Source organism: Hypanus sabinus, chromosome 19, assembly GCF_030144855.1.
Source record: "Hypanus sabinus isolate sHypSab1 chromosome 19, sHypSab1.hap1, whole genome shotgun sequence".
Classification (NCBI taxonomy): Eukaryota; Metazoa; Chordata; class Chondrichthyes; order Myliobatiformes; family Dasyatidae; genus Hypanus; species Hypanus sabinus.
Window position 1 is genome coordinate 33738547 of NC_082724.1, and position 15944 is coordinate 33754490.

At 39.9% G+C, this 15944-nt stretch overlaps 1 protein-coding gene across 1 annotated transcript in view; it reads left to right on the forward strand.

The window, feature by feature from the left end:
* LOC132378119 (chemokine-like protein TAFA-1) overlaps positions 1–15944 on the forward strand; it is a 591379-nt gene that overhangs the window by 261144 nt on the left and 314291 nt on the right. The window lies entirely within an intron of this gene.

A 15944-nucleotide genomic window follows, 5' to 3' on the forward strand; every position in this document is an offset into this window, starting at 1 on the left:
CCCATACCAGCAAACCAAGGTCGAGCTATGGGAAACCTTATTGGGTCCAATGTCATTCCTGCCTCTGCAGGATGCATGGAATATTAAAGTCTCCTTGCTCAAAAATGTTTCTATTGATATCAATGACAGCATTGATGCCACTCACATCTGTACCTTCCTTAAAACTGAACAAGGTATTTTTATATTTGAACAGTTTGTTGTCTTTTGCACAAAGGTTGTCCAGTTGGTGCAGTCTTTCACTGATTCTATTATGGTTATTGGAGTTATTGAGCATACCCGCAAGAAAATGAATCTCAGGGTTGTATATAGTGACATGTAGGTATATTGATAATAAATTTGTTTTGAACTTCTGTTGTAAATTTCCACCCTGATCTCATTTTCACATCTTCTACCTCGGAGACTTATTTTTCTCTGCTCTACTCTTCCTCTTCTATTGCTGGAGATGAGTTAGCAACTACAAGCCACAGCTTCCTTGGTTTTACTCTATTCTACTTCCTATAAGGATCCATTCCATTTTTCCACTTTCTCATCTCTGTACTTTTTTTTCCTAAGGCACTTAATACCTTTGCTTCAGAAAGTGTCCTCTTCTTCCTCTGTTGTTATCCCCTCTGCAATGGTTGATAGGGCCCTCAATCAAGTCCCTCTCCTCCCTTGAAATTCAAGATAATGTTTTCCCTTGCATTAAGCTTCCATCCCACCAGCCTTTCAGGATTCTAAGAGATGTTGATGGAAATAATAGGCAGAATGATTCAAGTAAGTTTACAAACCCAAAAACTCTATGCAATGTAGGGAAATGAGGCTGGATCAAGTCAAGTTAAATCGAGTTTGTTGTCATGTGCACAACTATGATGAGGTATTGATACAATGAAAATTTTGCTGTGTCCACATCATGGGCTGGGTTTGTTGAAGTGGACCAAGAGGACCTAGAGAAGTCAATGGAAAAGTTTGCAAGTGAGGATATTTAGAGACTAAGTAACAGAGGTAACAAGAGGACAATAAACCAAGTACGTAGTACTACCAACAAAACGGGGTTACTAACAAAAGGCTTCCAGGGGTGCTCTCCTCCACTGAAAAAGTGTTTCCTTCTTTCATATACAATTGTCCTGATCTGGTGTGCTGTAGGAGTCTGCATGATGTAAAATTCTGTGTCTCATCACAAGGAGCAGACAAAGAAGAGAGCTGTCCAGGTTTCCATCACCATCTTCCTTAAGCCTCATTAAATAGCAACCCAGGAACAATCAGAGAAAGAACATTTGCTATGAACATTGTGAGCTCTTTTTGATTCAGAGGGTTACTCATAGCCCTCAATTTTTCTAAGCTCCAAGAGTCTCTTAAAAGATTGTATTGCATTGGCCTTCACCACAAACACCAACAGCCCACTCCACACACTCACCACTCTCCGCATAAAAAAAAATTACCCCTGACATCCCGCCTGTACTTACTTTCAAGCACCTTAAAACTCTGTCCTATTGTGTTAGCCATTTCAGCCCTGAGAAAAAGCCTCTGTCTTCCATACGATCAATGCCTGTCATCATCTTATACACCTGGTATATGATAAGATGATCAGGTCACCTCTCATCCTCCATCACTCCAAGAAGAAAAGGCCAAGTTCAGTCAATCTATCCTCACAAAGCATGCTCCTCAATCCAGGTAACATCCTTGTAAATCTCCTCTGCACCCTTTCTATGGTTTCCAAATCATTCCTGCATTGAGGTGACCAGAACTGAGCACAGTACTCCAAGTGGAGTCTGACCAGGGTCCTATATAGATGCAACATTACCTCTCAGCTCTTGAACTCAATCCCACGGTTGATGAAGGCCAATGCACTATATGCCTTCTTAACCACACAGTCAACTTGCTGAGCAGCTTTGAATGTCCAATGGACTTGGACCCCATGATCCCTCTGATCCTCCACAATGCCAAGCATCTTACCATTAATACTATATTCTGCCATCATATTTGACCTACCAAAATGAACCACCTCACACTTATCTGGGTTGAACTCCATCTTTCACTTCTCAGCCCCGTTTTGCATCCTATCGATGTCCCACTGTAACCTCTGACAGCCCTCCACACTATCCACAACACTCCCAGCCCTTGCGTCATCAGCAAATTTACTAACCCATCCACCCACTTCCTCATACAAGTCATTTATAAAAATCACAAAGAGAAGGAGTCCCAGAACAGATCCCTGAGGCATACCACTGGTCACCAACTGATATGCAGGTAATGACCCATCTACAACCACTCTTTGCTTTCTGTGGGCAAGTCAATTCAGGATCCACTAAGTAAGGTCCCCTTGGATCCCATGCCTCCTTACATCCTCAGTAAGTCTTGCATGGGGTACCTTATCAAACGCCTTGCTGAAATCCATATACACTACATCTACTGTTCTATCTTCATCAATGTGTTTAGTCACATCCTCAAAAAATTCAATCAGTCTCCTAAGGTATGACCTGCCTTTGATAAAGCCATGCTGACTATTCCTAATCATATTACGCTTCTCCAAGTGTTCATAAATCCTGCCTCTTAGGATCTTCTCTATCAACTTACCAACCACTAAAGTAAGGCTTACTGGTCTATAATTTCCTGGACTATCTCTATTCCCTTTCTTGAACAAAGGAACAACATCATCTGCAACCTTCCAATCCTCCGGAACCTCTCCTGTCCCCATTGATGATGCAAAGATCATTGCCAGAGGTTCAGCAATCTTCTCCTACAGTAGTCTGGGGTACATCTCGTCCAGTCCCAGTGAGTTATCCAACTTGATGCTTTCCAAAAACAACAGCATATCCTCTTTCTTAATGTCTATATGCTCAAGCTTTAAGTCCACTGTAAGTCATCCCTACAATTGCCAAGGTCTTTTTCCGTAGTGTATACTGAAGCAAAGTATTCATTAAGTACCTCCACTACCTCCTCTGGTTCCATATACACTTCTCCACTGCCACACTTGATTGGTCCTATTCTCTCATGTCTTATCCTCTTGCTCTTCACTTACCTGTAGAGTGCCTTGACGTTTTCCTTAATCCTGTCCACCAGGGCCTTCTCATGGCCTCTTCTGGCTCTCCTAATTTCATTCTTAAGCTCCTTCCTGCTAGCCTTATAATTTTCTAGATCTCTATCATTACCTAGATTTTTGAATCTTTTGTAAACTTTTCTTCTTTTTTTTTTTAAATAATTTTTTATTGCATTTTTAAATGATTACAAAGTATGAAAAAAACAATGTATATAACCCATACCCCCTCCCCTTAACCCCTCCCCCCTAACTACCCCTTAGAAAAAAAAGAAAGAAAGAAAGAAAGAAAGAAAGAAAGATTCTTGACTAGATTTTCAACAACCTTTGCACACCTTGGTTCCTGTACCCTACCATTCTTTCACTGTTCCTTCCTAATGGTTTCAAATTTATTCTTGCCTCAATTTAAGACTTTATCCTGTGAGCCAGTCCTATCGTACCTCTGACACATCACACCTGCAGCATTTAGCTGCCAGTCTTACATGTCAACTTGCATGAAATACGAGGGGTGATTGATAAGTTTGTGTCCCAAGATGTCACCCAAGGAATTGTTGTTTGCTGGTGCCACCTTGACCTTTTCTTTTTTCCATACTAATCCAATCCCCTTTTGGTAGGCACTGATTGATTCTGGGTTCACCATCCATGCAGATAGTGCATTGCAGATTCTAACTACTCCCTGGGTAGCATAGTGGTTAGCGTTATGCTGTAACAGCATCAACATTCGCTGCTGTCTGTACGGAGTTTGCACATTGTCCCCACGACTGCATGGATTTGCTCCAGATGCTCCACTTTCCTCTCACGTTCCAAAGACATACAGGTTAATAGGTTAGTTGATCACATGGGTGAAATTGAGTGGTGTAAGTTTGTTCCAAAGTGTGGATAACTGCATTCATCTCAACTCTGAACTGATTCTACGACCTATCAGCTCACTTTCAAGGACTTTTTACAACTTGTTCTCTGCATTAGTTTTATTTGCAGTTTGTCTTCCTCAGTACATTGGTGTTGGTCGGTCTTCATTCATGTATAGTTTTTCATAGAATTCTATTGTCTTTCTTTTCCTTCCTTAAAATATCAACAAGAATGTGAATCTCAAGATAGTATATGGTAGCATAAGTATATATATTTTAGTAATAAATGTACTTTGAATTTTGAACTTTTTCATAAATGAAATGGCAGTCTCTGTATCCCTAAACGGTTATATCTACTCAGTATAGAGAGGTAAATCGTATGAAAGAAGCTTATATGACCATTTACCAGTGCAGTGAAGAGAAACCAAGTGTAAATGTTAACCTACACAGCAATGCAGCAAATTAGATAATTAGAATATTAATAATGATCAAGAAAGTTTCCTTCTTAATGGTGTCAGGAAGTGAAGAGGAGGCTTGACCTTAATGCAGACCAGCGGCAACAATTAGAGGTGAGCAATAACTTGAAAAATTAACTACAAAGTAAGAAACCACAAAATAAGAGTGAATAGATAGTAAGCTCTACAGATAACTGAAGGTCAGAATCAACAGGTTGAGGCTGGCTGGTCTGATCAGTGAAGAAGGCTATGTAATGAGAAATGGGATTAAATAGGTGCTGAGCTGGAAACGAGTGGCAAGTGACTGCTGTTAGCTGGATGGAGACTGCAAGGTGCCTGCCTGTGCAGGCCTGATAGGTTCACCCCACCTCCTCCAGAACCCAGTGGCCCAGAATGATCAGGGTGGGAATGGAGGAACTCCGAAGAGTGATGGATCCAAGAAGAAAATGGACTCTCCTCTGGCCATACTCTTCCTAGTCAACCAGCTACTGCACATTCCACCCACAATGACATGAATCCATCAACCGATGAACTGTGTACACTGGAACTGCTACCACCATCCTAGGTACTGGATGTGCAGTCTTAGGTGGGTTTAGTGGTCTGTGGGAAAGGAAATTGAGGCAGGACATGTAGAAGGTAGGTGTGATCATGAGGAATAGTGGCAGCTGGAAACTGCAAGTGACTGGGTTGATGTAATGGGAAATCTTGAATGGAACAATAAATCAGAGTGAAAGCTTGCAGATGTTAATGCACAGGAGCAGATCTCGGGCAAGCAGGTGGAGAAGCAAGTGTAACTCAAGATTCGATGAGTACTGGGTGATTCAATAAGGAGGAATTGGATGGACTTGTGGTGCTCTCTGATGCTCATGTCCATGGACCATATGTATGCTTTGACCACCCCAGACCCCAAGAGATGTTTGTCAATGGCTATGAAGCAGAAGGACTGTGAGATAGACGGTAGTGAGTGCAAGCTGCAGACTTCAGTCCAGAAAGTTACCTGTTATTCTGGAATCCACCAGAGCTTCCTGTGTGTGTTTAGAGACATTAGGGTGTGGAAGAGGACAGCGAGAGGTAGGCAGGTTATAGTACTAGAACAAAGGTCCAAGGGGAGCTTACCAGATAGAAGGCCCATCATTTCTAACTGGTGGTACCATTGTCCCAGAAACACTGGGCATTTGATATGTAGGTGATCGATGTTCCACAGTAAGTGCACATGCTGTTTCTCCACCAGTGCTCGTGCTCTTAGACGGGTGGGGTTTGGCTAAGGGAGCACTCCTTAACTGCATAGGTTCTGGAAACTTTGCTAATGAGGATCCTGCAAAATGAAATGACCCCTGTTGGTTATGGGCCAGCAGTGCTTCTGCATTCCAGCCATGCTCCACTGCAAGGTTCCCAAATCCCACAGCTTAATCCAGCATAGAGCGTGGACGTTGAAACAGGCAAAGTACCTGATCTGCTGCCTCCCTGGCACTTCCTAGATGGTTAAAACACAGTGCACCTCAGCAGTTAAACCCTCATATTTGTTGCAAGTTGTAGCTTTGTTGTCCCAGTTAGTGGCAGCCCAGGTCAGAGGTCACCCAGTCAAGAGAGAGATGACATAGGCAATGCTAGCTCAGTTTTCACAAAAACAGAGATGACTGGAGCTCGAAGTGTAAGACCCACTGAGGCAGGAAGTTGCTGCATCATGTTGCGGTTGAGGCACTGGAATCGATGGCTCTGAGGGAGGAAGTGGACTGGGGTGTGGTTGCTGTATCGAGAAAAAGTTGGTTGAGAGTGACAAGCTGATTTCTGCTGCTTTTGGATCATGTGCTCATTTTGGAGGACAACATCCTTTAGTCAATCAAACTCCGCTGCATCAATTGCTGATTCACGCATCCTGTCAGGAAGCGTAGAGGGGGCTTGACCCAAAAGCAGAGATGATTGCCAGTGGGCAATGACATTAACAATTAACTGAAAAATAACAAGCTACAAGGGACCACAAAACAAGAGAGAATAGATACTAAACATCACAGGCAACAAGGTAACTGAAGGCTAGGAGCAACTGGTTAAGTGCACAAGGACTGTGGATGAAAGCAGGGTTTAAATAGGCTGCAGGTGATAAGTTGGAAACGAGTGGCAGGTGACTCCTGTAATCTGGGTGGTGGCTGTGAGGTGCGTGCCTGTGCGGGCTTGACAAGTAGAGTATTGTCCACTGTAAAGTTTCTATCCATTTCAACCTTTGTCTCTTGACGTGATAAAGTAATTAGTGGCTAGCTGTTATTCGCAGCAACCTTCAGGTTCTGTCACCAGAGAAAACGGCTTTATGTCTAGAATTTCAGTAATGTTACATTTACTCAGCACATTCCCATGCCTCAGACAAAGATTAGTAAAATGAGGCATATAATTTAAAACATACCTCACAGCTGGGGAAATCTTTGTTTATGTCTGATAGCTATAAACTCATGTATGATGTTGTTCTTCATATTCTTACTTTGACCTCTTTGCCAAACACTGCGATTGATAGAGGAGGCCCATTTATATTCAGCAGATAGGATGCAAATCATTATGAACAGCTAAACTGTTTTATTCAGATTTGACAAGAGAATATTGAGAACGGCATCTTTATTTCTGCACCAAAGTATAGCAGATTTGACATAGGATTTAAGATTGCCAATTTTAAATAACACCAGACATTTATAAAAAAAAATACTTGATCCAACAGTCCATTATTCATTTTTTTAAAATAAACCTGAAAATAATTTTTTTAAATTTTAATACAGTTTTAATGTTTGAATGCTTCTGATAATTTAGCTCAGTGCATCTAACAGTTTTGTAGCACTGATTAGAGAACAACAAACTTGAAGGCTGTATAAATTTTAATAACCTTGAAAGTAAAGTGTCAGTGTGCTTTGCTGTAGACAGATGTGGAGATTATGTCCTATGTCTGCAGGCAGACTGTGCTAATGCTCTGATATGACCAAACTAATGTCTAATTACATTTTATACAGTACCTTTTATCAATGGTATAAAGTTCATAGAATTACAAAAATTACAGTGCTGAAGAAGGTTAGTTGACTCATTACTTTCATGCCGAACAAAATGGACTTTAGATTAATCCCAAACCCCCAGGCCTTGGCACATAGCCCTGAGGCTTCTGCTCTTCAAGTGGTCACCTCCGTACTCAGAATCTCCGCCTCTACCACCCTTCATCTCCACCTCTCATTAAGTGAAAATAGTTTTCCTCATCTCCCCTCTAATAACGTATTTATTTCAAATCAACACAGTTTAGTTACCTACCTCTCAGCTCAGGAAAATAGATCCTTTATGTTTACCCAATAAACATAAATAATACATAAATAATACATCTCAGAGGAATTCTTACTCCCCCTGGTAGTCTTCTTTCCAAAGAAAACAAGCCAACCTGAGACAATCTCATCTCATTACTGTAATTTTCTAGCATTTGTATAATCTATACAGTTGCCTCTGCACCCACTGTGGTGCCATCATATTTACCTTGAAGTCTGGTGACAAGAAAATACCCTATTCATGGCCTATAGATATTTTTGAAGTCTGAGCATAACCTTGCATCCAATGGCTCAATGAGAAATGTATCCTGCATGCCAGTTTAGTCAACTTATCTACCTGTCCTTCTGCCTTTGTGGAGTTTTTGATGAACTGCAAGGTGCGATATTCCTCTACACATTGTATTGTACTATTTACCATGCATTCTTTTGCATAGTGTGTACTTCCCCAATGCATTGTTCACACTTTCCTGAATTGTATTCCATTTACGACGCTTACAACCACACAGGCAATCCATTGATATCTTCCTGTAGCCATGAACTTTGTTCCCAATATCAACCAAACTGCAACTTTAAAAATCATCAGCAAACTTCTTTGTTGTAGCCTATATATCTATAGGAGTTTGAGTACAGACAACCCTCCACTAATTAAAATTTGTCAAATGCTTCTCAAATAACCCACTTAGTTCACAAGTTGAAAATACAGCTTTGAACCAAGCCTTTCACTGAGAAGATGCCTGCAGCCCTGCAGCACCCATCAAATTCATACCAGCTGTCACTGAAACACTTGTTTGTATGTACCAGCTATACAGACAGAACTGTGCAAAAGTTTTATGTACATATATACAGCTAGGGCGCCTAAAACTTTTGCACAGTACTGTAGTAATTTTATGTATTGCACTAAACTGATATTGCAAAAAAAAACAAATTTCACAGGAGTGATGGTCGACCTGATTCTCATATTGGTCTCTGTTGTGGATTGAGAGTGGAAAGGAGCCAGGGAGAGGGGAATCATGGTTTGAAAAAGGGGAAGGGAGAGGATAGGGAACAGGAAGCACCAGAGAGAAATTCTGTAATGATCAATAAACCAATTGTTTGGTTTCAAAATGACCTAACCTGGTGTCTCATCCAAGCTATCACCCTGCCCTTGGCAACTCTTCTCTGCCAACCGTCCCACACCCCTGCCTGGTGCTCCACCCTCAGCATTCCCAACATCCTTTGCTCCCACCACATTCACAAACTCACTCTCCACTTCATGTTGACAAATACAGTACTGTGCAAAAGTCTTAGGCAACCCAGCTATAAATATATATATATACATACATATGTGTGTGTGCCTAAGACATTTGCATAGTACTGTAAGTTGAGCTGTACATAAGCTGGATAGGACCTGTATTCTTGATTGTACCCTGACTCTCTTCTCAGAATTATTTCCTACAATTTACTCACTATTGATGTGAGACTTACTGGTCTTTTTCAGTCTATCTCTTTTCACCTTTCTGGAATAAGAGTACCATATTATGAATCCTCCAACTCTGGGAAATTATAGTAAGGGTCTTTACTATTTCCATGCATCCTCCTTCTAACAGCTTGGGGCACATTTTACCTAGGCCTGGCAATTCACTTACGTTTAAACATATGATTATTTGGATCGACATTGGCTGATTAAGGATAGTCAGCATGGCTTCGTGCATGGTAGGTCATATGTGGCCAATCTTACAGAGTTTTTCAAGGAAGTTACCAGGAAAGTTGATGAAGGCAAGGCGGTGGATGTTGTCTACATGGATAGTAAGGCTTTTGACAAGGTTTCACACAGGAGGTTGGTCAAGCAGGTTCAGTCGCTCAGCATTCAAGATGGGATGGTAAGTTGAATTAGACCACAAACAAGAGAAAATCTGCGGATGCTGGAAATACTGGAAACACACACAAAATGTTCACTTCCTCCAGCATTTTGTATGTTTGCATTGCATTAGACAGTGGCTTTGTGGAGAAGCCAGAGAGTGGTAGTAGATGGTTGTCTCTCTGGAGACTGGTGACTGGTGGTGTACTGCAGGGATCAGAGCTGGGTCCATTGTTGTTTGCCACCTCTATCAATGATCTGGATGATAATGTGGTGAACTAGATCAGCATATTTACAGATGGCACCATGATTGGGGTTGTAGTGGACAGTGAGGAAGGCTGTCATGGCTTGCAGAGAGATCCGTATCAGCTGGAAAAATGGGCTTAAAAATAGCAGATGGAATTTATTGCAGGCAAGTGCAAGGTGTTGAGTAGGCCCAACCACAGAAAGTCTTACACAGTGAATGGTAGAGCACCGAGGAGTGCGGTAGAATAAAGTGATCTGGGAATACAGGTCCATAATTCATTAAAAGTGGCAGCGCACGTAGACAGGGTCATAATGAAAGCTTTTGGCACATTGGCCTTCATAAATCAGAGTACAGAAGATGGGATGTTATTTTGAGGTTTGTATGAGACATTGGTGAGGCCTAGTTTGCCAGTTTTGGTCACTTACCCACAGAATTTGAGCTGCCAGCAAAAACAGTGCATGCAAGTGTGAATTCAATGCTTAAGTGAAGTTTGGATAGGTACATGGATAGTAGAGGAATGGAGGGTTAACTGCAGGTTGATGGAAGTAGGCATTTTAAATGGTTCAGCACAGAGTAGATGGGCCAAACAGCCTATTTCTGTGCAGTACTTTTCTATGACTCTACGACTCCATTGAGGTCTATGGCAGAGAATTCCATAGGTTCACCACCCTGAGAGAATCTGCGTATTTCATTCTGAATTATCTTATCCCATACCCTGAGTATGATCTTTGATTGTTGACTTTCCCACCCACCTGCCAGGGGAAAGGGGAAATATTCTTCCGGCATCTTATCTATCAAAGTCCCTAGTTCCCAGTTTATCGTTCCTGTGACTTCACATTCTTCCTTGTTGGTGTCAATGCCTAAACTCTCATCTTCTTCAATGAAGATCAATGCAATTCATTCAGTATTACGTGAGTTTTCTGTCTCCACCTCATTTTGGTCTCTAACTGGACCTATTCTTTCTCCTCTGATTCTCTTTCCCTGCACATGTTTGCAGTGCTTATTAAGTTGTCCTTTATATTACCTGCCAATATCCTTAATGCAACTCCCATTCTAATTTCCTTTCTAATTTCAGTACTCGTCACAATATCCTGTGGCGTTGGACTTTCATTGTCTGCCTTAAGCTTTGCTGCCTTATCTTGCCAAGTATGTCTTTGGTATCCATAAATGTTCTTTTAATAGGTTAACTCTAATAGGTTAATCTTACTACCTGAAATGTGATTGCTTCCCACTGTTCTGACACCTTCTAATAACTCTTTCCAATCCCGTTCTGCTGAATCAGATGCTTAATATAATTAATTCCCAACCCCCAGCAAACTTACCATCAATCTGTCTTTATCTTTTTGCATAGTTAATCCTCATTGCTAGCTCCGAAATGCTCCCTGACTGCCACTTGACAATCTTCAGAACACAATGGCAAAACTAGAAGAGCTGCTGCCATACACTGGGTTCAAACCCCACCTCTGGTGCTGTTTGTTTGAAACTTAAAGGTCCTACCTGCTTTTCCTTTTAATAATCACAAATATGAGGGCTAGTACGTTGGGTTGTCTAATGTAAGAGGAGCATTGACGTGCAAAGAGATCTTGGAGTCCAGATCTGTAGCTCTACCATTCTAAATATGATATACTGAATATATTCTCTCAATTAGATGCAGGAGTGTGATTATTCCTCAATTCAACCATTGATCATACTTATATGTCTGTCCTTTACAAGGCCAATATTGCTAAGCCTCTTTCCTACCTTAGCCCTCCGCGTCCCATCAAGTTCATTTGAAACGTCTGTAATTAGGAATGTTTGACTGCTAATCCTGCTCATTTGTAGCTCAATAATGACCGTTTCATCATTCCCTCACATCAATCTGCACATTCAGTTCATTACCTTTATTCCAGAGAGTAAAATATAAATGGACATACACTGCCCCAAAAGTTTGTTTCAGTGTCCCACTCTTTGCTTCCTCGGCCTTCTAAACTTCTCTGCTTTCAGAACCATGTACTAAACTCTTACGTTCCACCTCCAGTTATGTCTCCCACCCTTCTAAAACTTCTCCTGCCAGGTCCCTGACTGTACCAGCAATTTCCTCACAGGATACTTGTACTGCTCTGTCCAGATACAATCCATCTGATGTGCATAGATTCCACTTTCCCCCAAGCAAGTACTGACCTGCTCTACCATAACTGATTTCTAGAGGTAGATGGAAAAGTCTAGCTACTCTGCTTAATTATCTCTCAGCTATTTAATTGGCTTAATCACTTCATAAGTGGTGTTTCCTTATTTATTTAGCACTAATTTTAAGTACTAAGCAGCACTGCCCCTCCTTGCTTCACTACTTCCATTGCTGAATTCCCATCCATTCTACACTGCAGAAATCATAGTTTATCAAATTCACACTCTTGGTATTCATAGATATATGCCACATTGATTTTAAAACCAAAATGGGATCTCTGTGATCGAAGTATTGACAAGTGGTGGCATAAAGAAGTCATCACTTCTATACTGTACTTTCATAAGATGAGGTTATATTTTTTTTTACCTTTCTCTACCAGTAACATACAACTATATAATGGGGAAAAAAAGCCATTATACCATTTTTGATTGGGAGAAGAATCTTGCTTAAGACGTCATTCAGAACTATTTTTTTGGAAAATACTGCTTTCAGATTCTGAAATTCTATCAGGAGAAGGAAATAGGTGAGATTAAAGTATCACATCTGATAAAATGCGCCTGTACTCTTGGCAATTGGTTTGATGATTAACGTGGGGATCAAAGGTAATAATACTCCTTCCGAGGTAGTCATTAATCGAGTTTATGCTTTTTACTAAAGAAAAGAAGTAAATATTATACTACTTGCTCATTTTTTGAGGATTATTCTCTGCAAATTCAATGCAAGCCAAATCTTTCATGGTAAAACATTTTGTTCCTATTTGTACGTTGCATAGTTTAGAATGCCAAGGTTTCACAATTAGTTTCCAATTAATTGAAATCAAATATTGGAAAATATATGTGATGCTGCTTATTCTCCCTTTTTAAAAGATAGAACATTGCAAGGTACCAGTCTAATGTGCAATGGATGAGAGTATTTACTAGGAAATATTTCAAAGTTAAATAAAGAAAAAGAAAACCAAAATTATATAAAACCATAAATTACATAAAATATGATTTCAAAAAATTATATAACATTAAGTAGAGTCTGATGAGAAATAAAATGGTTATTAGGTAGTTAAATTGTGTCTCATGTTAAGTTTCCAGGTGATATATTGTATGTGGACTTCACAAAATCCAGTTACCTGCATGAAGTTCTGATCTCCAGAAGGCTGGGCACTTAGGAACCAGAGACAGGCATCATGATGTTCATGTTATCTTCTATTTCCTTGTGATAAACAGCTTGCAAGATTGACAAAATCCGCACTGTATGACCTGATCGTTCATAATTCAAGTCGTCACTTCTTTCCCTTAGTAGTTCAGCAAGGAGTCATATGTGCTTAATTCATTTTCCATCCATTTCCAGATATTAATATTTAGCACTATTTGTGCAACTCTATGAGAGTTAGACTCTAATTTTATCCTAGGTTGTCCTGTGGAAATAGGGGTTGGAGGAATTGAAAGTGACAGCCAGGCAGAGCCTAGATTTCAGCAGGCATTCTGGCAGATGAAAATCACACAGAACAGAAAAGTTTGATTTTTCAATATTATCATGGCTGATCTTCTTTCTCAATAATATATTCTCTTACCATTCTCTTTTGTGTCTAGAAATAATTCTATCTCCTTCTAAAATACATTCAGCAACCTAGTCTCCATACTTTATGTGAAAGAGGATTTCAAAGTTTTGCCATCCACTGAGTGAAGAGATCTACTCTCATCTCAGACCCAAATGCCTTACTCCATATCCTGAGACTGTGACTTGGTCCAACATCTAAGCTGGCTAGCTGCTCGGTGAAACCCCTTCTCATTCTTCCAAACTCCAGTAAATACAGGTCAGCCCAGTATCTTCTTACATGACAGACTAACATCCCAGGGATAGGTCTGCTGAATATTTGATGCACTCTTTCAACAAGTATATCTCTTCATAGATAAGAAGACCAATTTGCACACAGTGCTCCAGATAAGGTCTTACCCTGGCCCTGTACAATTGCAATAATGTGTACATTTCTGCTCTTGTACTCAGAACTTCTTCAAATGATGGCCAGCAAACTATTTGCCTTCTTACCTTCTTGCTGAATTTGTTCACCTTCATTGACTGGTATATAAGATAACCAGTTCCCTTTTGTACATATATATTTCCCTCACTTTACCACCATTTAAATAATGCTCAATTTTTCTTGTCATTCCCACCAAAATACATTACATTTATGTGTATCCATGTTTCACTGCATCTAAATGAAATTGCTCTTTCAGTCAGCTTGCTTAAATCATCTTGAATCTTGTTTGTGTCTTCACAACTCACAATCACATCTAGTTTTGTTGGAAAATCAGTATTATAACATTTGGTTCCATTATTGTATTGATATTGCTTGCAAATAGCTGGTGCCTAAGCACTGGTCCCTGCAGTACCTCACTAGTCACTGTCTATCACTGAAAGAAATTCTCATTTATTTCTACTCTCTGCTTCCTGTCTGTCAACCAATTTTCAATCCATCCATCCACGAGAGCTAATTAAAATTTGACAGTCCCAACAAAAACTCTCCATCTGGGGAAAACTCAACTACGGACTCTGCATCTCATAACTTTTCTTCAGAATTCCAGAGAAAAAAATGTTAAGAAAGGCATTGGTTGGGATTATATAACATTAGAAAATCTATGACTAGAACTGCATTCTGCACCTTCACACATTATCTAGTAAAATGTACTTAACAGTAGGATAACATTGTAAGATATTAAAGTGAGAACTGTAGTTATTAGCAAAATAATGAAACACAGTCTGTGAAAAGATTGTGTTAGGGAAACACAACTAGCGAGTATGTTGAAAATCACATCTTGTTCCAGCACTTTCTCAAAGACAACTGCTGCAAGCCAAAATAACTGAAAAATTGCAAATTAACTAACATGTAATTAAACTTTGGACTTTGAACCTTTAAAGACTAAAATAGAAATTAAAATACAACTCACTGAGTGCTTGGATAGCAAGAAATTCCTAATTCGATCAGCAATGCTGTAACAGGCTTTGGCAGGTTCCTAATTACCAGACAATCTGTTACATTAAAAATCATAACTAGTTCAGCAAGATAAGTACCAGACAAAATCAAAAGATACTGACAACTACCTATGTGATCAGTGTATAGGGGGAATTGTTAAAGAATACTGAGGAATTCATTAAACACTGAAGATAATTGTACCTTCAGAGGAAGGAATTAAAAATTCTGAAGTATTAAAATACTAGTATAATTATATAGATTCATTATCACAGTACACACTAGTAAAGGAGTAGGAAAAATATCTTTAAAGCATTCAGATCTGAGAAATAACAAATGGATTTGAACCTGTAGATCAAAGACTGCAGTTTCTTTATTATAGTAATCATGTATTTATCACTTCTACTTTGACCACACAACCATGAAGCCAATAAAAGCCAATAAAATTCCTGTTTCTCATCTGGGATTATGCATCAACCTGTACCACCTTATGTTTACAGTAGGAATTGAATAAGAGAGATGAACTCGCTGTCAGCTAATGTTTGGCTTATTGTTGATTTAGCTTTTACAAATATGTCTTTGTGAATCAGCCTCCAGATGGGCCTATTTCATAGTGCCTTTCGACAAGTATGACCCAACAACCTCCACCAAAACTGAGCTGAGGAAGCACCTTGATCTGCTCCAAGCTCTTGAAGAACTCGAACGTTTAGAATTTAAAAAAAAAATAATTAATGAAGTAACAGAAAATGTATTTAAAAAGTTAAAAGATTAACACACTTCAAAATGTTAAGGAATGCATGGTAGTGTAGTGGCTAGCACAACACTTTATAGTACCACTGACCTGGGGTCAATTCCTGCCACTCTCTGTAAGGGTTCTTCCTGTGACCGTGTGGGTTTCTGCTGGATGCTCCAGTTTCCTTCCACGATCCAAAGTCGTACAGGTTGGAAGGTTAACTGGTCATTGTAAATTGTCCCACGATTAGGTTAGGATTAAATCGGGCTGGGTAGCACGGCTCAAAGGACTGGAAGGGCCTTTTCCATGCTGGATCTCAATAAATAAATAAAATAAAATAATTTAAGGTGATTGGACAGCAGTTGGGTGCGTGGAGCGCTCTGCCAGGGGTAGTGGTGCAG